Source organism: Lithobates pipiens, unplaced genomic scaffold, assembly GCF_037356315.1.
Source record: "Lithobates pipiens isolate NorthernLeopardFrog02 unplaced genomic scaffold, aLitPip1_a1.2 Scaffold_13, whole genome shotgun sequence".
Lineage (NCBI taxonomy): Eukaryota > Metazoa > Chordata > Amphibia > Anura > Ranidae > Lithobates > Lithobates pipiens.
Genome location: NW_027507718.1, coordinates 117,738,634 through 117,760,581, shown reverse-complemented (window position 1 = coordinate 117,760,581; position 21,948 = coordinate 117,738,634).

Sequence of the window (21,948 nt, the reverse complement as noted above, 5' to 3'; positions counted from 1 at the left end):
GACTGGGTAGATATAGCCTTCATCCAGGAAACTCATTTCAAAGAGGACCGCTTGCCAGTCCTCAAAAACAGATTCTTCCCCCTAACGTACCACTCTACCAATAAGACTAAATCCCGAGGAGCCTCCATTCTCCTCTCCAGCAGGATACCCTGGAATCATCGCGATTCTCTCGTGGATCCAGAAGGGCGGTATGTCTTTCTTAAAGGGCTTATCGGAGAAACGCAACTGACGCTAGCGACCATATATGCCCCCAACGAAGGTCAGGATCTCTTTATGCAAAACACCCTCCTCAGGGACTTCCTCCATGTCATTGAGAATGCGTAAACAAATCACTAAACATCTCCATGATACACAGTTAATTGATGTGTGGCGTCTCCAGCACCCAAATGAACGAGATTACACGTTCTATTCCCCTCCCCACAAAGTGTATTCAAGAATAGACTATTTTCTAATCCCTCATAGTCAACTGCACGCGGTCACAGACTCCGCTATAGGCCTGAGGACGTGGTCGGATCACGCCCCGATCTCTTTGACCTACGCTCTATCCACAAACCCCTCTCGAAGGATGCGGTTTTGACGTCTAAATGAGAGCCTTTTGCAGAACTCGGATGTCATGGAGGAGGTGGCCAGAGAATTAACTTTCTATTTCCAAACTAACACAACAGCCGACTGCTCCCCGGGAGCGGTGTGGGAGGCACATAAAGCGGTCGTCAGGGGTATCTTTATCAAACATGGTGCACGTATAAAGAGAGAAACTGGGCAACAGCTAGACTCGCTCCTGTCCAGTCTTCATACTATAGAGCTAAAACATAAACACTCTCTTGACCCATTGGTGGAGGCTGAACTGTCCTCCCTTCGGAGCTGGATTAATGATATACTCGGTTATAAAGCTTAAGCCGCGATGCAACGGTGTAAGCTTATAGCCTACGAATCAGGGGACAAATGCGGGCGCATTCTGGCAAGAGCGGTCAGGGAGGTTAAGAGGCAAACTTACGTCCCCCATATTAAGACAGAGACGAATGTGAAGGTTAGCTTGCCACACCAAATAGCAAACACATTTCAAGAATATTATAAAACCCTATACAACTTGCAGACACCATCGGGAATGCAATCCGGGATAGAAACCTATCTGACTGCCAGTCAGATGCCTACATTGTCCCCGGAAATTGTAGCCGAATTGGAGGCCCCAATGACCCCCGAAGAACTGGAATTGGCACTCAACTTGACCAAACCGGGGAAAGCTCCTGGGCCTGATGGCTTTACCCTCCAATATTATAGAACACTCTTCCCTTCCCTCTGCCCCCAGATGGTATCCTTTCTTAATGATATAGGGAACACAGCGACCTTTTCTAACGATACCATGCGGGCACATATCACGGTCATCCCCAAAGAAGGCAAAGACCCTTTAGCTTGCAGCAGCTACAGACCGATATCTCTCCTAAACACGGATCTTAAGTTGTTCACCAAAATTTTAGCGACCCGCTTAGCCCGTAACTTACAGACTCTAGTCCACTTGGATCAGGTGGGCTTCATCCCTACGAGGGAAGCTAGGGATAGCACGATTAGGGTGCTAAACCTAATACATGTAGCTACCCAAACTAGTACACCCTCGATTTTTCTAAACACTGATGCCGAAAAAGCCTTCGACAGGGTGAATTGGGAATATATGTTCACGGTTTTACGCCATATAGGATTAGGTGAAACAATGCTCAGATGGATTGCTCAGATCTATACTACTCCTACAGCTCAGGTCAAAGTAAATGGGATTCTCTCAGACCCCCTCCCTATCAGGAATGGGACTAGGCAGGGCTGCCCGCTTTCCCCCTTGCTCTTTGCTCTTTCCTTGGAACCTTTTCTGTGTAAAGTTCGGAACAATCCAGATATCCAGGGCCTGGTGGTAGGAGATATCCAGTACAAAGTCTCTGCCTATGCAGACGACTTGTTGTTTTCCCTTTCAAATCCAGTAATCTCCCTTCCAAACCTTTTGTGGGAATTTGAGGAGTATGGGCAGATATCCAATCTCAAAATTAATTATAATAAGTCAGAGGCCATGAGCGTCGAGATCCCGCGAACAATACTGCAGGCTCTACGATCTAGTTTCAACTTTAAATGGGCGTCCGTAGCTTTGACATATCTGGGTACCTCTGTCCCAGCAAATTTAAACCACACTTTTAAAATGAACTTCCCACCATTATTGACCCGAACTCGAGCCTTACTTGAATCCTGGAATAAAGGCCTACATTCCTGGTTTGGCAGGTGCAATCTTATTAAGATGTGCATTCTGCCCAAATTCTTATACTTACTGCAGGCACTACCAATTGCAATCCCCACATTTTTCAGACAGGTGCACAGTCAATTCACTAAATTTATATGGGCTAATAGAAAACCGAGATTATCCCGAACCCTGCTTTCCCTACCCAAGATTAATGGGGGACTAGCTGTCCCGGATGTGAGGAAATACTACCAGGCTGTACACCTTGGTAGGATTATAGATTGGTGGAGGCATCAGGAGCTGAAGCTGTGGACACAGCTGGAGCAAGCCCAAATACGAGTTCCTCTGCAAGGGGCTGTCTGGTGTTATGCCCATCTTGCAACGGGAGGGAGAACACACCCTCTGATAGGGACAACACTTAGAGTGGGATCACAATCCTGTACTACACACTCACTATCCCAGCCCAATTCTCCGCTGTACCCTATTATAGGGAACCCACAATTCCCTCCGGGACTGGACCCCCACATTAGGAACGCTATGACGGCTATAAATTGCATACAGGCATGACATTTCCGGACTAGTGACTCATGGCCTTCCATAGAGGTATTAAGTAATACCACGGGCCCTTTCAAATTTACTTTTCTGGACCGGCGTCCAACTAAGACACTTCCTTGCCTCTTTGCCCTCCCCACAAGGGTTTGCCGAACCCCTGACTACCTTTGAAGGCTACTGCTCTGAAAAGGGCACACTCCCGCAAACGTTGTCCACAATGTATAACCTTCTTGTCGCCCCCCGAGATGACGCGCACCTGGCCTTTCTGAAAAAATGGGAGAGGGAACTGAACTGTACGTTTACTTCGAACCAGACTCAACGTATCATAACACTTGCCCTAAAATCCTCTATTTGTACGAAAGTACAGGAAACTAACTACAAGCTCTTGACGACAAGGTGGTATCTCACCCCCCAAACTTTACATACCTACTACCCGCACACCTCGGCGCTTTGCTGGAGATGTCGGAGGGAAAGGGGCACTTTGTTACATATATTTTGGTCCTGTTCGAAGCTATCCTATTTCTGGTCTACAGTCAGGACCATTATTCAGAAGTTCACAGAATACGTTATTCCAGACGACCCGGTCTTTTTCCTCCTACACGTAAACACAATGTCCACTAAACGATACAAAAAATCGGTCGTATGCCACCTGGTAAATGCCACTAAATCCTGTATCCCCCTTTAGTGGAAAAGCCAAACCCCACCTTTGGTGGCGTCCTGGATTAAGAAAGTAGAAGACGTCAGTAAAATGGAAGACCTGGTGCTCACTGCGAGACAACAACATGAACAATTTACAAAGACTTGGGCACTGTGGCACCAGTTCATCTTCTCGACGGAGGGTACCTCCCTCAGGACCTTGCGCTGAGGCCATTAGTTCGGCAAGCGCCAAAACCAGGGCTGTCCAGAATCAACCACAACTTACCCCCCCCCCTTCCTTTTTCTTTTTTATTTAATCTTTATGTGCTTATGGAGGTCTCGACCTCATGATGTCAGGGTTTTTTTTTTTTCTCTCAGAAATACATTGACATATCTGAGATGTATATGTTATATATGTAATATGCATATGTATATGCCCCCCATTTTTATGTATTACTGTCTCCTCCCTCCCCCCTTTTGTGTACATGTTTTGTTAACGCCCATGTTAGGCATCTCTAAAAATGAATAAAGTTTATATTTGAAAAATAATGCCTTTCAGTGGGATGCAGGACCCACCAAATATTGACTAATTGTAATGCATGAAAGCATTTCCACACTAGATTAATCAAAGGTAACGAAACATATGTCTTGCCTGAGGAGGGGTCCAATTTTGGATCATGACAGTTAAATAGGATAGCCTTGAGTTAACACTTCCATTTTTGTTGCAGTTCTTTGAAACTCCAGTTACTGGCCATGGTTAGGTAAATAAAAATGAGTAAGATCTGGTTCACACAGGGATGACTTGGCCACCTGACAAGTCGCGTTCCGTTCTGTACTATGGAACTGTTCTAATAGGAACGACTCAAGTCGCTCCGACTTAGAAAAAGGTTCCTGTACTACTTTTGGGACGATTTCAAGGCGATTGGAATTGTATACAGAAGTAATTTTGCAAGCCGCCGCGGAAGTTGTGTGCAGGTCGCCTTCACAGAGTCGGGCTGCTCCTGTGTTAACCAAGTCTAAAGGTAGAAACTGTATTATGATATAATATGTATTATCAATGTTACAAAACATATACTGACCATCAAGTTTGCTAAGTTCCTGAATAATTCAAATGGGAGATGTATGGAAACCAATCGCTACTCCTTTGGACTTGTTCTGAGGGTCGTCACTGAATAACATTAATTATAGTATCTAGTTTTGGAGATTTCTTGGCTTGAAAATGTATCTCCTGTCAAATTATCTGATTGTTCTGCTTATACCTATTGTGGGGCAATTGGTTTCTCTTTTTTTTTTTTCTTTTTTTTTTTTAGAGCTATTAAGACCTTGAACATTCAAGGAACCTAAAGCTACAGATGCCATGGTAACACAATCCAAATAAAAATAATGTACTACAGTGGAGTAGATGTCTCCTAAGAAGGATGAAAATAAGGGGGGAAAAAAGACAATCTAGTGCAGCAAAATAGGAAAAACCACAACTACAATCCCTAGAGACACTTGGGGACCAAGCTCATTTGGCAGTCCCCTTTGCTTCCCAACTGGCATTATGGGAAGCAAGGGCAGTAATGTCTCAGTATGGACCAAGATAGTTTAGCTATATACAGTTGTGTTCATTAGTTGGCTCCTGCTGCTGTCAATCAAATCCAATGATGGGGGCGGCGGAGCCGAGTCCTGCTTTCTGTGTCAATAGACGCAAAAGCAGGACTCGGGAGCATACCGAAGGGGATCGCTGTATGACTTTATTTTTTTTTTTTTTTATTTTATAAATACCTGAAGCTTACAACCGCTTTTATACAGTGTCCTTATACAGTTGTGCTCATAAGTTTACATACCCTGGCAGAATGTATGATTTTCTTGGCCATTTTTCGGAAAATGTGAATAATAACACAAAAACATTTTTTTCACTCATGGTTAGTGTTTGAATGAGCTCTCCCCGGAGGACAGGTGGGGCAGGGGCCGACAAAGCGGCCAGAGGCATTGCACTGTCTCCAGGCGAAACGGTTGCAATTGCCTGGATTTCAGGGGAAGAAATGCCAGTTTCTGAAGCCATGCTGACTCTACCCTGTCTGCCACCTGCTGGGGACTTACTCCTTACTGCTGCTGGCTGAGGGGCTCCTCCCACAGGACTCACCACCCTGACCGAGTTCTGCGCCTTACAGCTAGGTGTGCCTGTGTCCTGTATCAGCTCCTAGATGCATAGGAGATCAAACCGCGCTGTGCTGAGCTGTTCTGAATAGCGCTGAAGCGGAAAAACGTTTTCAGGCTTCAACAAAATGGCTGCCAAGCGTCCAGTATAAAGGACATAATCACAGGGAAAATGGCCGCTGGACTACAGGAAAATGGAGACAGAGCATGCTGCTCCTTGGTCACACCAAACATGGCCGCCGAGCACTGTATGCAATGAAGGCAGTGAAAAAACAGGCAGAGAAATGGCGGTAAAAAAGCGCTACAGCGATCAGCAGACAGTCTCCAGACACCTCAGGGGACAGACCTACACACGTACAGGGCACAGCTATCCAGCGCAGTCCCCACTAGGTGAGGGCCCGCCCAGGGAGCCCCTGTCTATGGCACACACCGCTCAGCAGCCCATGCAGCATCCCCCACAGGGAAGGGGGAGGGAAGATAGGGACAGGGAGAGAAGAGAGGGAGGTGAGGGACCCTCGAATCGACCACCCAGGGAATGCCCAGCTGCTCAGCCCCACAGAGGCAGGGAGAGCTGTACTTACCAGTCCTGAAGAGCTGGGAGACATTCCTTCACAGACCCACTCACCGATCAGTACGGGGTGGCTGCTGGCCCGGCACACTGATGCAGACATTAGCAGCCTGGACATGTGTGCCCCGGGGCATTACACCCACCGGCCACCCCTGGAGCTGGGGGCATGTTGTGGCTCTGGTCTGCACACGCTTGCTGGCCAGGCTCGAGAGACTACAAGGATAAGGGTATCCAGCCTGTCAATCAGCTGGCTGTTGATAGCAGATCACAGGATCGTTAATCTTGCACAAAAAGCAAAAACTTCTGCAGAAATATTCCACAGACCGATGGGCCCACAGGGTTCCTAGGTCCTTCTCCTTCACTAGGCAGAAAAAAACTGAGGCTGTAGTAGCAGGCTGAGGGGTTGTTACCTAAGGGACCGCCCCTTGGGCAGAACTAGAAAGTTCTAGTTTTATTATAGTCCTCTCCTGAAGGTGGCGTAATAACCCGATGGTCTAAGAAAGGAGCTGTGTCAGTCGGTGAACGTAAGAGAAAATGTCTTATGGGTGGAAGAAATGTGCACGTCAGGACTGTATAGATAAGCTCATTAAAGAAGAAATGCCCTATCCTCAGAGGTTTTATGGACTCGATGAAGAAAGGGATGAAACAGACTTTACAGTCCTTTAAAACCAGAGAGCAGGAGGCTCTTGCTGAACCTATCCCCTGTACTTCCAGTACCAGTACTTGTTTTAGGCAATGGTCTTGACCCAGGCACGGGCAGCCCACCAGCAAGGGGTATTGGAGGAGAGCTCAGAGTCAGCCTCAGAGCCTGAGGAGGGGGACTGTAATGAGGAAAGACCCAGCAAGGTTCAAAGATCCTTTTTCCTGCAGAGGAAACGGAGGAGCTATTAAAGGCTATATACGACACCCTGGAGCCAGAGGACCAGGAGTTGTCTGTACATGACATTTTTATATAGGGGCCTTCAGCCTAAGCAGAGCAGAACCTTTCCAGTACATACGTCCCTAAAAGAGACAGTACTTCAGGAATGGAAAAAACTGGAAAATTTGAAAGGAAGGTTTCCCTTCAAAGAGGAAGATACAATGTTGTGGGAAAAGTGCCCCAGACTGGACGCTTCCCTAGCTAAGGTTTCAAAGGGTTCAGAGCTTTCCTTTGAGGACTCAGGCACCCTAAAGGATGGAAAGAAAGGCAGAAGGATATTTAAAGAAACTGTGGGAAGCCTGATCCGCTAACTTTAAGCCAGCACTAGCCACTACATGCGTATCTTGTACACTTGATTTGTGGCTTAAACAGCTCCACATTGTTCTGGAGTCAGATACTCCCAGGGAAGACATTTGGATGCTCTACCAATGCTAAATAAGGCAGTAGCCTACATAGCAGATGCGTCCACGGAGTGTGTAATATTCTCGGCCAAGTCTACAGCATTAATTAATGAAGCCAGGAGGGCTATCTGGCTGAAGTCCTGGGGAGGAGACAGTGTCAAAGGTCAAACTGTTCCCTACCCTTTAATGGAGATTTGGTCTTTGGTAAAGAGCTAGAATCTGTCCTAGAGAGGTCAGCCGATTAAAAAAAAAGGGTTTCCTTTCCCCAAAAAACAGCAAAAATGTAATTTTCGTCCCTTCCAGAGATCAGGTGAAAGGAACTATCGTTAGGGGGACAAAAGACAGCATAACAAGGGTTTTTACCACCACGCAAGACCAGAAAAAGAGGGTGGCAATACAGGAGGGGTAGGGGCAGAGGTGGCCTCCTTTTTAACCCCCCCCCCCCAGTCTAAAGACCCCTTCCCAGTGACTCAGTCAGCCATGTGGGAGGAAGGTTGGGGTCATTCATACACGTGGTGGATACAAGTGGCAGACCATTTCCAGCAGCAGCTTTATACTGGATCTGATAAAATCGGGGTACAGGATGGAGCAATGGTCTTAACTCAGACATCGGCAGCCCACCAGCAAGGGGTATTGGAGGAGAGCTCAGAGTCAGCCTCAGAGCCTGAGGAGGGGGACTGTGATGAGCAAAGACCCAGCAAGGTTCAAAGATCCCTTTTTCGAGATGGGGGAGTGGCTGGACGTGAATGGAGCAGCTGAGAGTGTGTGTGAGGAGGAGATGTGAGTGAGCGCTGTTGAGCTCTTTCCCTGTGATACGATATGCTGGTGTTTGCCGATTAAGACCAAGAGGGTGGTGAGCGCTGAGGACATGGAGACACGCGTAGACACAGAGACTGGCCGAGGACTGGCGTAAGCTGCCGAAGATATCCAGAAACCTCTGTGTATTGCCGAAGCCTTTCCGAAGACCTCCGAGGATCGCTGGAAAACAGTGCGAGGACTGGAGCAGGGACCCGGAGGCCTGATTATACCCGGGAAGGGACACCCTACCCCCCCCCCCCCCTTTTCTTTGGGAAGTGGAGAGAACGCTCTGGAGGTATGTGCGGCGGCAGCAAGGTGAGCAGATTGAGGCACAGTTGATTAATTGTGCCAGAAGCAGAGGCTGTCTGTATGAGAACGAGGATTATATTGCAGGTTACTTTTTGCTTTTTATTTCACCTGTTGCTGATTTGACACGAGGATTTATGTACTGGCATACTGTATACTACATCAAGCTTGATACTAAAGGAACTGTTAAAGGAACTCTCTGAAGGAATCCTTTTTGACATCAACAGGAAAAAACAGTATACTGAGTATATTGGCATACCTATCTTGTGCGGCAGGTGAACTAGAGTGATAATTATCAAATGCTATTGAACATTAATCTTTATCAAAATCATAGGTGCTGTATAATTGTCTACAGCTGGATAGCGACTTGATCAGCGCTCCCATCTGAAGTCTACGGGAAATACTGACTGATATTCATATTTTCGCAGTGAACCCAGCACAGGATTTTTTTTTCTTCTTGCCTTCCTTCTTTATATTAGTGAAAAAAAAAAACTTTCTGTGGGTTGTTACTCTGGCCCTTTCTCCCACCTGGAGGTCTTGGAGAGAAAAAGGAAAGAAAAGGCAGAGGGTAAAATCCTTACTGTTTACCCCCCTGTTTTATTTTTTATTTTTATTCTTATTGCCCTACTGTTTTTGACCTCTGCATAGTAACCTAGGACAGAGATGTCAAGACGGCGAGGGGAGGAGCAGGCGCCACAGGTGTATGGAGGGGCACAACAACTTCGCTCCTCAAAAGAAAAGAACGTTCTGCTGGCGCAAGCAGCTGTAACGAAATTAGAGCGCTATGTTTGCACCCCAGGTCAGTCTCCAACAAGGGAGAGCAGTCGGTACAACAAGCTCAAGCGGTACAAGTAAAAATACAACAGGGGGGATTAGCGGACAGAAAAAGTCAAGGCTATTCATCCTCAACCACTACAGCTGCACCAGGCCAAAAGAGCGCTAGTAATAAACGCCAAGGGGGAACTCAAAGTGAGCCTGAAGCTATTTCCAAAAGTAGTTCCCTTGCTGAGGAGGATACAACATTGAGAGAGGTTCTCCAAGCTGTAAATGCATGTAAATCCTCATTAGGAGAACTATGTGATCAATTTAAAGAGATGAAGGGGGAATTACTATTGATAAGACAGGATATGCAGAGGGCAGCGGAAAAAACAGCAGCATTAGAGACAAGGATAAGCCAGGTAGAAGATGATTTACATCCACTACATCAAGAGGTTAAAAACATGAGAAAGCAATTGATTTATCAAACCTCCAAGATGGATGAAATAGAAAACAGGCTTTGAAGGGATAACATCAGGATGATGGGACTACCCGAGAAAAGTGAAGGTTCTAATCCTATAAAATTTTTGGAGACATGGCTCATAGAACTATTTGGAAAGGACAGTTTTTCATCCTTTTTTTTTCAATAGAACGAGCTCACCGATGGGCCTTTTAGAGCCCCCACTTCCTGGGGGTCACCCCAGACCTTTTCTGTTGACATTTTTCAATTACAATGATAAAGTGACATTGATGCGTAAAGCAAGAGAGATGGGCAACATTATTTATGATGGTGCAAAGATCTCTTTACCCGGATTATTCGCCTGATTTGCAGAGACGCAGAGCTGAGTTTTTAGAAATCAAGCGTACTCTACGGTCATATAAAGTTACTTATGCACTTTTATACCCCGCGCGACTGTGTGTAGCAGCACTGGGTGGGTCTCAGATGTTTGACTCTCCGGCTGATGCGACATTATGGCTGGAAGCCAATAAAGGGTTATTATCGATGCATTAAGGGGATAGAAAGGGAGGAAAGGTGGCAGGGAGAGGCTAGGGGGGAAGGCAAGAGGAGAAAGGTGAGAAGGGAGTTAAAGTATTTAGAAACACAGGGAGTTAGTTGAGGGAGGTATAAAAGAAGAGTGAAACTATGATAGATAGGAAGGTGAGGAAAAAGGGTGTTTTTTTTTCTACTTGTTTATTCCTATTATTTTCTGCTTTTTTTTTCTTGGGGATGGGGTGGAATGAGATTGGAAACTTGGGTTAAAGAAGGGGCGGAAGAGAAGTGTGTGAGACGGTCACTTTAAATACCCTTAGGGAACACCTAAAAATATTCTATGTCAATTTTCACAAGATGATTAATTCACAAATTAAGAGTATCGCCTCTGGTTGGTATTATTAATAGTTAGTACCATCAAACAAGTTGTTTTTAGATTAGACATGAAATCTACCCAATCTGTATTCAAAGCGTCCATTGTAGGTGCTAAAGAAGAAAAAAAAAAATCTCTCAAGAAGGGTATTACCCCAATATTGAAGCACTTAAAAAAAAAATAAAAAGAGAGAGAAATAAAAATAATAATAATAACAAAATAGTTTAATATAGTATAATATATAATATAGCTAGAGGCACTCAACACTGGTTGGAATCCCAAATTTCCAATTCAGTGTATATATATTTTCGTGGGTGTATTATCCACCCTGTCAACAATTCACAAATTAAGAGTATGGCCTCTGGTTGGTATTAGTAATAGTTAGTACCATCATCCACAAGTCATTTATATCCAGGAAAAAAAGAAAAGGTTTCTTGGTGTGGGAGTACCAGGGATAGTTGCTTATGCTAATCCTCAAGGCAGATCCCACCCAAAAAAATTGAAAATTGGACTATATCGGTACTATCAAAAGAAAAAAACAAATAACATTTAAAATATCATCTTATTTAATAGACATATAAAGAACACAAAGGACAAACATCACCCTTATTAAAATACAAATTATACATATCACAATAGTAGCGTCTTTAACAATTTCTCCAAAAAATGGGGAATTCAAAAGCGCATAGGGATCTCCTCTACTAGTTTCGCGGTATAAAGACCGCTTCCTCAGGAGGATATCTATACAAAGCATAGTGATTAATACAGAGCAATTAACAAGCAACAGCAAAATATAATGAAACATAGTAATCAACAATAAGTCATTTTATGAAAAGGGAACAAAAGAATCAGCTCACCCTGAATTCAGGAGGATTGGTTACACACAACGGAATTCCCATATATATTTCCCCCACGGCGGACATGGGGGATTGGCCCAACGGCCCTAGGGGAGGAGAGGAAAAACAGACTCCTAGAAAGATTTTTTTTTAAAAAGTTTTCTTTTCTTTTTTTTTTTTTTCTTTTTTTTTTTCTTCCCTTTTCCTTTAAAAATATAAAGTTAAATTAACTCACCAGAAAAAGGAGAAAATTCAATTTCTTGGTGTATCAATCATATGGATCTATCAATTAAAGATCACTGAATTGTGTCTAATAACTTGGTTATATAATGCGGTTCCATAAAAGTATCAGGTGCAGTCAGGTCAGTATAGTTGGATTGCCACCAATGCAGATCTGTAGATATAGGTAAGGCATATGCTATAATGAACCAAGTAAACAGCAATGGCATCTAGTTTAGGCGTGTAAAGAGTGATTTACCTGGCAATAGGAACTATCGAAGTAAAAGTCTGCAGGGGAGTCTGTTAATCCGTCTGAAGCCTCCAGCACAGCCGCACGGTCTGCCCATTCAGCGGTCAGTATGGCCGCTTAAATAGGCTCCCCAACACACACGTGTCAGACGCCGCCGGAAGTTCGGCGGCGTCTGACATCATGTGGTCAGTTCCTCCACACTGCGCATGTGCGGTATTGCTAGCGCTAATGCGGAAGTGCGCAGGGGAACGCTGATGGACCCATAGGTCCCAGTGTTAACCCCTGCAAGCCAGCAAGGAATAGTATTACCTGGCCAGCCAGGAGGAACACATGTCCGCCCTGGGGGAAACAAAGGGGGAAAAAAAAAATCCGCTGTGAGAAAAAAGAAAAACCACCAACGTTCATCAAGGGTGAGCCAAGCTTAAATTTAAATGTCAAATCAAATTATAAGATAAATAATACAAATAATATGTAAACATCACAATAGCATTTAAATATCAGGGTTATTGTAGTACCCTGGTATAGAAGCAACTTCATTGTAAATTAGGCGAACCCTGCGCAGAGAAAGAAAAAAATAAAATAAAAAATAAAAAAGTCATGATTGAAATTATTTTACAAAAAAGGTTTGTAAGAGATCATTTCGTTCAGGCCCGGGGGACGGGTAGCATTGAGCCGTTCGATCCACAGAGTCTCCTTCTGTAGGATCTTGAGGTCCCAATCACCCCCCTCGGGCTCGGAGGAAAAACCTTCAAAATAAAAAATTGGATCACCGAGGTGTCGAAGCGGTGGCAGAGACCGACATGTCTGCCAATCGTTGTCAATTTACCACTTTCGGAATAATAAAGGTGATCACCAATACGCTGTCTAAATTCCCGAAAAGTCTTCCCTCCACCTCTAGTATTACAATCTGAATATGTACGTGGAAAAAATGTTTCCCCATTGGGTAAGGTAAATTGTTTACCTTCCATTACCCATGGGCAACGGGGGCAGTTGTTACATTTAAATGTACCTCTTGGGGCATTATCTGAAAGATTAGAAGGTGTGTAGTGACTACATGTTAGTCGATCTCGGAGAGATACTGCTCTTCGGAAAACCAATTCTGGAGTAGGGAGTAAATATTTAGACAGAATATGATGGTCTGTGAGAAGGTGCCAATTTTTACTGAGAATATTGCGAAGTGTTTGATGATGAGCAGAGTATGTGGTGATTAATCTGACAGATTCCCTATCAGTGATTTTAGGACGTGAATGTAGTAATGTATTACGGGGATGCGATACTGCTTTATTGAATGCCTTTCTCAGACTCGTGGGTGAATAGCCTCTCTCTAATAATCGGCCACGTAGAGCGTCTGCTTGAATCTTAAAATCTGTATCTAAGCTACAGTTTCTGCGTAACCGCAGAAACTGTGCGAAGGGAAGGCTACGTACCAGGGACTCCGGATGGGCACTGGTAGCAAATAAAAGGGTATTACCTGCTGTCGGTTTACAATAGAGGTCTGTACATAAAGTGCCATCAGGTTGTTTAATGATAAATAGGTCTAGAAAGGAGATTCATTCCGAATCGAAGGTGAGCGTAAATTTAAGATTGAAGTCGTTTATACTCAATTCCTGTATAAATTGTAAAAGTTTTTCTTTTGTACCCGTCCATACCATAAATAGGTCGTCCAGATAACGGTACCACAAAAGTGCATCTTCCAATCTTGGGCCTGCAAATAAAATTGATCATTGAATACAAAATAGTTTTTAGTTAGGATAAACTGCAAGAGTGTTAGAATAAAGTTATTGAAGGCCAAGTAGTTGTATCTTGTTCGTACAGAAAGGATCCAGCCATCCGGACGCCCAACTCGTGGGGGATACTCGAGTAAAGAGCCTCGATATCTATTGCCACGAGTAGGGCGTCCGAAGGGATCTGGATCCCCTCTAGATGTTGTAGCAATTCTGCAGTGTCCTTGATATAAGAAGGTAAACTTCAAACATGGGGCATCAGACAGGCATCTACCAGTTTACTGGCGTTGTCTGTCAATGAGCCCATCCCCGAGACAATCGGTCTGCCAGGAGGTGATTGTATATTTTTGTGGGTTTTTGGGAGAGCATAAGAGGTAGGGGTAATAGGAAATTTAGGAATCAGGAATTCAAATGTGTCCTTGTCAACCAGGCCCATTAATAGGGCCTCAGTGCAAAGGGCACAGAGTTCCTGATGGAATGAAGAGGTCACAGATTGATCAATCAATTGATACCAGGTACGGTTATTAACCTCCTCGCGCCCGCCCTATAGCCGAATGATGGCCGTAGAGCAGGCACTTTCGTCCGGGAGGCCGTCCCTGGACGTCCTGATGTTTACTTCCGCAATGCGCGCCGCCGCGGGCGCGCATCGGGGAAGTTCTGTGTTTGCCGTGTCCCCCGAAGACAGGCAAACACAGATCGCTGTAAACGGCCAATCACAGCGGCCGTTTACAGCGCGATCGGCGTGTCCAATGTGAGATGATCTCATATGTAAACATATGAGATCATCTCGCAGCGCCGCTCTCCCTCCTCACACAGACAACGTGTGAGGAGGGAGAGATGAACGGCTGCAGCGGCCGTAAGTGTGAAAAAAATAAAAAAAAGTGCCATCCTCCCCCCAGTGCCATGCTCCCCCAGTGCCATCCACCCCAGTGCCACCTGTTAGTGCTATCTGTCCCCAGTGCCACCTGTTGTCAGTGCCATCTGTCATCAGTGCCACATAGTGCCATCTGTCATCAGTGCCACGTATCAGTGCCATTTGTCATCAGTGCTACCTGTCAGTGTCACGTGCCATCTGTTGTCAGTGTCACGTGTCATCAATGCCACTTATCAGTGCCATCTGTCATCAGTGCCACTTGTCATCAGTGCCACGTATAAGTGCCACGTGTCATCAGTGCCACGTATAAGTGTCATCTGTCATCAGTGCCACATATTAGTGCCATCTGTCATCAGTGCCACGTGTCATTGTCCTGGTGCTCCAGGGCCTTCAAAAGTGTAATAGGTAGTCAACAAGTTAGATGTGTAATTTATGCTCCTAGAACACGTGATGGCGCTCCCTGCATGTTGGGCTTCTCTATGTGGCTAGGCTGTGAAAAAGTCCCACACATGTGGTATCGTAATACTCAGGAGGAGTAGCAGATTTTTTTGGGGGTGTCATTTGTGGTATACACATGCCACGTGAGAGAAATAACCTATTACAATGACAATTTTGTGGAAAAAAATGAAAAATCGTAATTTTTCAAAGAATTGTGGGAAAAAAATGACAACATTAAAAAGCTCACCATGCCTCTTACTAAATACCTTGGAATGTCTACTTTCCAAAAAGGGGTCATTTGGGGGGGATTTGTACTTTCCTGGCTTGTTCGGGTCACAAGAAGTACATCAGATGTGACTGATTTTCAATTTTGTGCGATTCGCACCACAGCTTGTAGACTCTCTAACTTTCACAAAGACCAAATAATATCCACTAATTTGGGTTATTTTTACCAAAGATATGTAGCAGTATAAATTGTGGCCAAAATTTATGAAGAAAAATTAATAGTTTGCATAATTTTGTCACAGAAACAAAAAAATATGCGTTTTTTTTCAACATTTTCAGTCTTTTTTCATTTATAGCGCAAAAAATAAAAACCCCAGAGGTGATCAAATACCACCAAAAGAAAGCTCTATTTGTGGGGAAAAAAAGGACAAAAAATTCATTCAGGTACAGTGTCGCATGATTGAGTAATTGTCATTCAAAGTATGAGAGCACTGAAAGCTGAAAATTGGTCTGGGCAGGAAGGGTGTTTAAGTGCCCAGTAAGCAAGTGGTTAAGAACAGCCATACACATGCTTTGATACTGGTGGTGTGTCATGAGGACAATGTTGCCCCCCTTGTCTGATTGTTTGATGACTAGGTCTGAACGTTTTTGTAAAGATCTAAGTGCACGGGACTGTCGAGAATCAAGGTTAGGGGTAATCTTATGCCATTGTTTCCGTTTCAGATCTTTAATTGTGGTCTGGAGAAAAGCCCAAATAGTAGGGCATGTCATAAGATCCGGGAATCTACGGGAGCGTAATCTGAATCTTTTTGGGAGTGTCTCCAATTTACCAAACGAGGTTAATTGGGGTGTAGTGGGTAGAGAAGGGGAGGGGGAATCTTCAATAGCACCTTCATCATAGAGAAGCATAAGGTCCCTCAATGCCCTAAATTCTGCCATATTAAAATGTTTAGTGCGCTCGGTGAGTTGTCGTTCAAGATTAAGATTAGTACTATCTTTATCGTACATGAATTTGAATGTGAGATTTCGTGCAAATAAATATAAATCTTTTATAGTTTAATTTACTTTTAGTCTATCAAGGGGGCAGAAACCTAAACCTAATTGAAGTACCGATACTTCGTCCTCTGTCAGGGAGTGAGTGGTTACATTTATAACATTGTGGTTGGTGTGGGGTTGGGGGTCTGTGGTGGGATTAGTGTTGGTTTTAGGACATAGGAATCCAAATTCCCTTGTTGTTTCTTGAGATCTAAAAAAATTAGATCTTCATTTACTTTAGTGTATTTATTAGACATAAGTGAGGAATTTAGGACCTTAGGGATAGTGCCATGCAGTGTAGAATGACCAACAGCTCCTTCCAATGAAGTGGGGGTGTCTGTTGGTGTTTGTGTGTTGGGTGTGCATGCAGATTTGGGAATTTTAGGATCCTTTTTATCTTTTTTAGGATACGCAGGTGGGGTATTTCCACCATGACGTACTCTTTTACGAGAAGAGTTTGTTTGTGAAGTAATGGTAGATCTCAGATTGCTTTGTGAAGAATAAGTCGATGACAGGGAAGAATCTGATTCTATTTCCATTGTTGAATTTTTAGAAAGATTAGCCCGAGATGGAGTTTTTCTGACTGGGTTTTTAGCTGACCAACGGTATGCATAGCCTTCAGCAAAGGCAGTCTCATCTTTACTGAATTTAATCTGTTTTTTAACGATAATAGTTTTGTTCATGGTTTCCAGACGGCCTTTTAGTTCCATCCATTTGGAATCAAACGGATGGTCTTTTAAATGTGAATATTCCAAATTCAACTGTTCGATTTCTTTATCTAACATAACCATGTCAGAACTATATTGTCCAATTAGAACTTTCATTAGTTCAAGGCTACAGTTGGTCAGGATATTCTCCCAAGTCTTTCTAAAGTCCGTTGAAGGATCTTTAATAGTGGAAAAAATTTGGTTACGTAGGCCCATAAGGCAAACACGATCAGAAACATACATTTTAAAGTATTCAATGTGCCAGTGCAAGTGTGACTTGCGTTTCAACAAACCGTATACCTTAAAAAAATAAGTTTTTAAATCGTCATCAACTTTATGTTCATTTAAACAAGTTGTTTTTAGATTAGACATGAAATCTACCCAATCTGTATTTAAAGCGTCCAAATATCTCTCAAGAAGGGTATTACCCCAATATTGAAGCACTTAAAAAAAAAGAGAGAAATAAAAATAATAATAATAACGAAATAGTATAATATAGTATAAGCTAGAGGCACTCAACACTGGTTGGAATCCCAAATTTCCAATTCAGTGTATATATATATTTTCGTGGGTGTATTATCCACCCTGTCAACAATTCACAAATTAAGAGTATCGCCTCTGGTTGGTATTAGTAATAGTTAGTACCATCATCCACAAGTCATTTATATCCAGGAAAAAAGAAAATGTTTCTTGGTGTGGGAGTACCAGGGATAGTTGCTTATGCTAATCCTCAAGGCAGATCCCACCCAAAAAAATTGAAAATTGGACTATATCGGTACTATCAAAAGAAAAAAACAAATAACATTTAAAATATCATCTTATTTAATAGACATATAAAGAACACAAAGGACAAACATCACCCTTATTAAAATACAAATTATACATATCACAATAGTAGCGTCTTTAACAATTTCTCCAAAAAATGGGGAATTCAAAAGCGCATAGGGATCTCATCTACTAGTTTTGCGGTATAAAGACCGCTTCCTCAGGAGGATATCTATACAAAACATAGTGATTAATACAGAGCAATTAACAAGCAACAGCAAAATATAATGAAACATAGTAATCAACAATAAGTAATTTTATGAAAAGGGAACAAAAGAATCAGCTCACCCTGAATTCAGGAGGATGGGTTACACACAACGGAATTCCCATATATATTTCCCCCATGGCGGACATGGGGGATTGGCCCAACGGCCCTAGGGGAGGAGAGGAAAAACAGACTCCTAGAAAGATTTTTTTTTCACCCACAAAAAAAATAAAAAAATATTTTTTTAAATTAAATTCTATAAAATAATTGACTACCCATTCACCTGTCTTCCATTCGCCACCATTCACATATAGGAAAACATTTTCTAGTAAACACCTCCATGTAAAAAAGACAAATACACATATCCATGTGTACACCCATAGTACCCAAAAAAGTACCCAAAACATACACACACATATATGGGTGTACATACACACATAGATCGCTCTATTTTACTTATTTTACTCCTATCTGTATGCTCATGTGGGAAAGGGGGACAAGGCATTTACCTTAGATCTACGCCAGTGACCACTTCGGCATTCTATTAGTTGATTCAATATATTGATACATGAAAAACGCACCTGTACGTGCAGGGAGGAAGTACTCAGTGATCAATCTCATGTGCGCTCCACAAGTTGGCTGGAGCGCACCTAGGCCCATATAACAGGAAGTGCGGGTGGAAGTGCGTTCCACCCGCAACTTCCGGCCGCCCCAGCATGGACACTTCCGCTCAGGCGCACATCAAGGACGCCCGAGCACAGGCGTCCGTGCGCCTATCGTGCTCCACTTTTCCGCTCCTGCGTGTACCCAGACCGCTGGAGCGCAAGCTGAAGCCAGGACCCAGAAGCGCGGGCGGAGACAAACCCGCCCACAACTTTAGGCTACCGGACCCGACCCAACCGCCCATACGTGCACCAGTCTAGTGCCTGGGCCTGGGGGCAGCAAAGTGACAATATAAACTATGCTAAAGAGTAGGGGAAAAGGGGCGGCATTCATATCTAAATAGTGGAAAAAATGGAAAACACGTGAATAGGCAAACAATCTATACGAATGAACCATAGATCATAATTAAAAATTTCTTTAGAAGATTAATTCAATAAAAAAAATAAAAATTGTAAAAAACTTCCAAAGGACACACTAACACACCAGCGAGAAGCCGCACGCCCTAATTAATATTGCTACAGTTATAGAATGGAAAACGGACGGAAAAAAATAAAAAATTAATACATTAAAAAATCTATTAAAAAACAATAGAGAGGGGAATACTTGATAACTAATTAATTACATAGGTAATTAGTTAAAAATGAATTAAAAATGAACCAGGACTAAATCTGTCTGGCCAACAAGTCTTATACCCAAGGCTGGGTCTACTATCATTTAAGTATGTATGCTGCCTCTACGGGGATATAGCCTGAATACATCGCCCTATCAGGAGGTTTGGGCCCTCATTTAAAATGAACGACCAGGGGGAAAAAGATTAAAAAACTAAAAAGGAAAAATTGGTTGAAAATTAATAATTGGAAATTAGAATTCATTAGTTAATTGGTTAAAACCTGAACCAAGGCTAAGTCTATCTATCCAACAGTCCCTACTTAAGGCTGAGCCTAGCGCTAATTGCCTCTGTATACCGTATCTAGAGGAATGTACCCAAGGTACATGCACCTCGTCTAAAGAGTTGGGCCCTCGTGTGACCGAAGGGCCCCATAGACAGATCTAATGGGCCTAATATAGCCGTGATTGAATGAATAAATAAATCAATTAAATTAAATTAAATTCAATTGCCTCAGCTACATAAGGCCTTAACCCACCCCAGGGCTTGTATAAGACTTGTTGGCCAGCCAGACAGACTGTCCTGGTTCATTTTTAATTCATTTTTAACTAATTACCTATGTAATGAATTAGTTCTAAAGTATTCCCCTCTCTTTTAATAGATTTTTTAATGTATTAATTTTTTAATTTTTTCCGTCCGTTTTCCATTCTATAACTGTAGCAATATTAATTAGGGCGTGCGGCTTCTCGCTGGTGAGTTAGTGTGTCCTTTGGAAGTTTTTTACAATTTTTTTATTTATTTTTTATTGAATTAATCTTCTAAAGAAATTTTGAATTATGATCTACGGTTCATTCGTATAGATTGTTTGCCTGTTCACCAGTTCTCCATTTTTTCCACTATTTAGATATGAATGCCGCCCCTTTTCCCCTACTCTTTAGCATAGTTTATATTGTCACTTTGCTGCCCCCAGGCCCAGGCACTAGGCTGGTGCATGTATGGGCGGTTGGGTCGGGTCCGGTAGCCTAAAGTTGTGGGCGGGTTTGTCTCCGCCCGCGCCTCCGGGTCCTGGCTTCAGCTTGCGCTCCAGCGGTCTGGGTACACGCAGGAGCGGAAGTGGAGCACGATAGGTGGACGGACGCCTGTGCTCGGGCGTCCTTGATGTGCGCCTGAGTGGAAGTGTCCATGCTGCGGCGGCCGGAAGTTGCGGGTGGAACGCACTTCCACCCGCACTTCCTGTTATACGGGACTAGGTGCGCTCCAGCCAACTTGTGGAGCGCACATGAGATTGATCACTGAGTACTTCCTCCCTGCACGTACAGGTGCTGTTTTCATGTATCAATATATTGAATCAACTAATAGAATGCCGAAGTGGTCACTGGCGTAAATCTAAGGTAAATGCCTTGTCCCCCTTTCCCACATGAGCATACAGATAGGAGTAAAATAAGTAAAATAGAGCGATCTATGTGTGTATGTACACCCATATATGTGTGTGTATGTGCACACGCGTGTGTTTTTGGGTACTATGGGTGTACACATGGATATGTGTATTCGTCTTTTTTACATGGAGGTGTTTACTAGAAAATGTTTTCCTATATGTGAATGGTGGCGAATGGAAGACAGGTGAATGGGTAGTCAATTATTTTATAGAATTTATTTAAAAAATAAAAATAAAATGTATTTTTTTTGTGGGTGGAGCTTCATGACCTTTCCGACCACATGTGTTTAGAAACTTCCATATATATATATACCGGTAGCCTCCAGCGAGAGACCATTGCCCATTTTGGCTCTGAAGAAAGGGGGTCACTCCCGAAACGCGTTAGCCGTTTTCGTTGAGGTATTTACCAATTCCTCTGACATCTGATCTGTATTCACCAACGTTCGGTGCGATGGATCTATTTGTATTGATTTTGCCTTTGATCAATACTCGTTTGTGAGTAGCCATTTTGCTATTTGATTTGTTTTTAAATAAAGCTCTTTTATGGTAATGCACTAGGTCAGTGCGCCTTCCACTCTTTTGTATTGTTCTAAAGGAGGGCTGCAAGACCTTTTGACAACACCATCTTAAACTGTCTATATCACATTTCAAAGACCAAGACACCAGAGCGCAGGAGAATTTGTTGTTTTTGCTATTGAAGATTCCCCCTCCCCCTCTCTACCCACTACACCCCAATTAACCTCATTTGGTAAATTGGAGACACTCCCAAAAAGATTCAGATTACGCTCCCGTAGATTCTCGGATCTTATGACATGCCCTACTATTTGGGCTTTTCTCCAGACCACAATTAAAGATCTGAAACGGCAACAATGGCATAAGATTACCCCTAACCTTGATTCTCGACAGTCCCGTGCACTTAGATCTTTACAAAAACGTTCAGACCTAGTCATCAAACAATCAGACAAGGGGGGCAACATTGTCCTCATGACACACCACCAATATCAAGCCATGTGTATGGCTGTTCTTAATAACCGTACCTGGTATCAATTGATTGATCAATCTGTGACTTCTTCATTCCATCAGAAACTCTGTGCCCTTTGCACTGAGGCCCTATTAATGGGCCTGGTTGACAAGGACACATTTGAATTCCTGATTCCTAAATTTCCTATTACCCCTACCTTTTATGCTCTCCCAAAAACCCACAAAAATATACAATCACCCCCTGGCAGACCGATTGTCTCGGGGATGGGC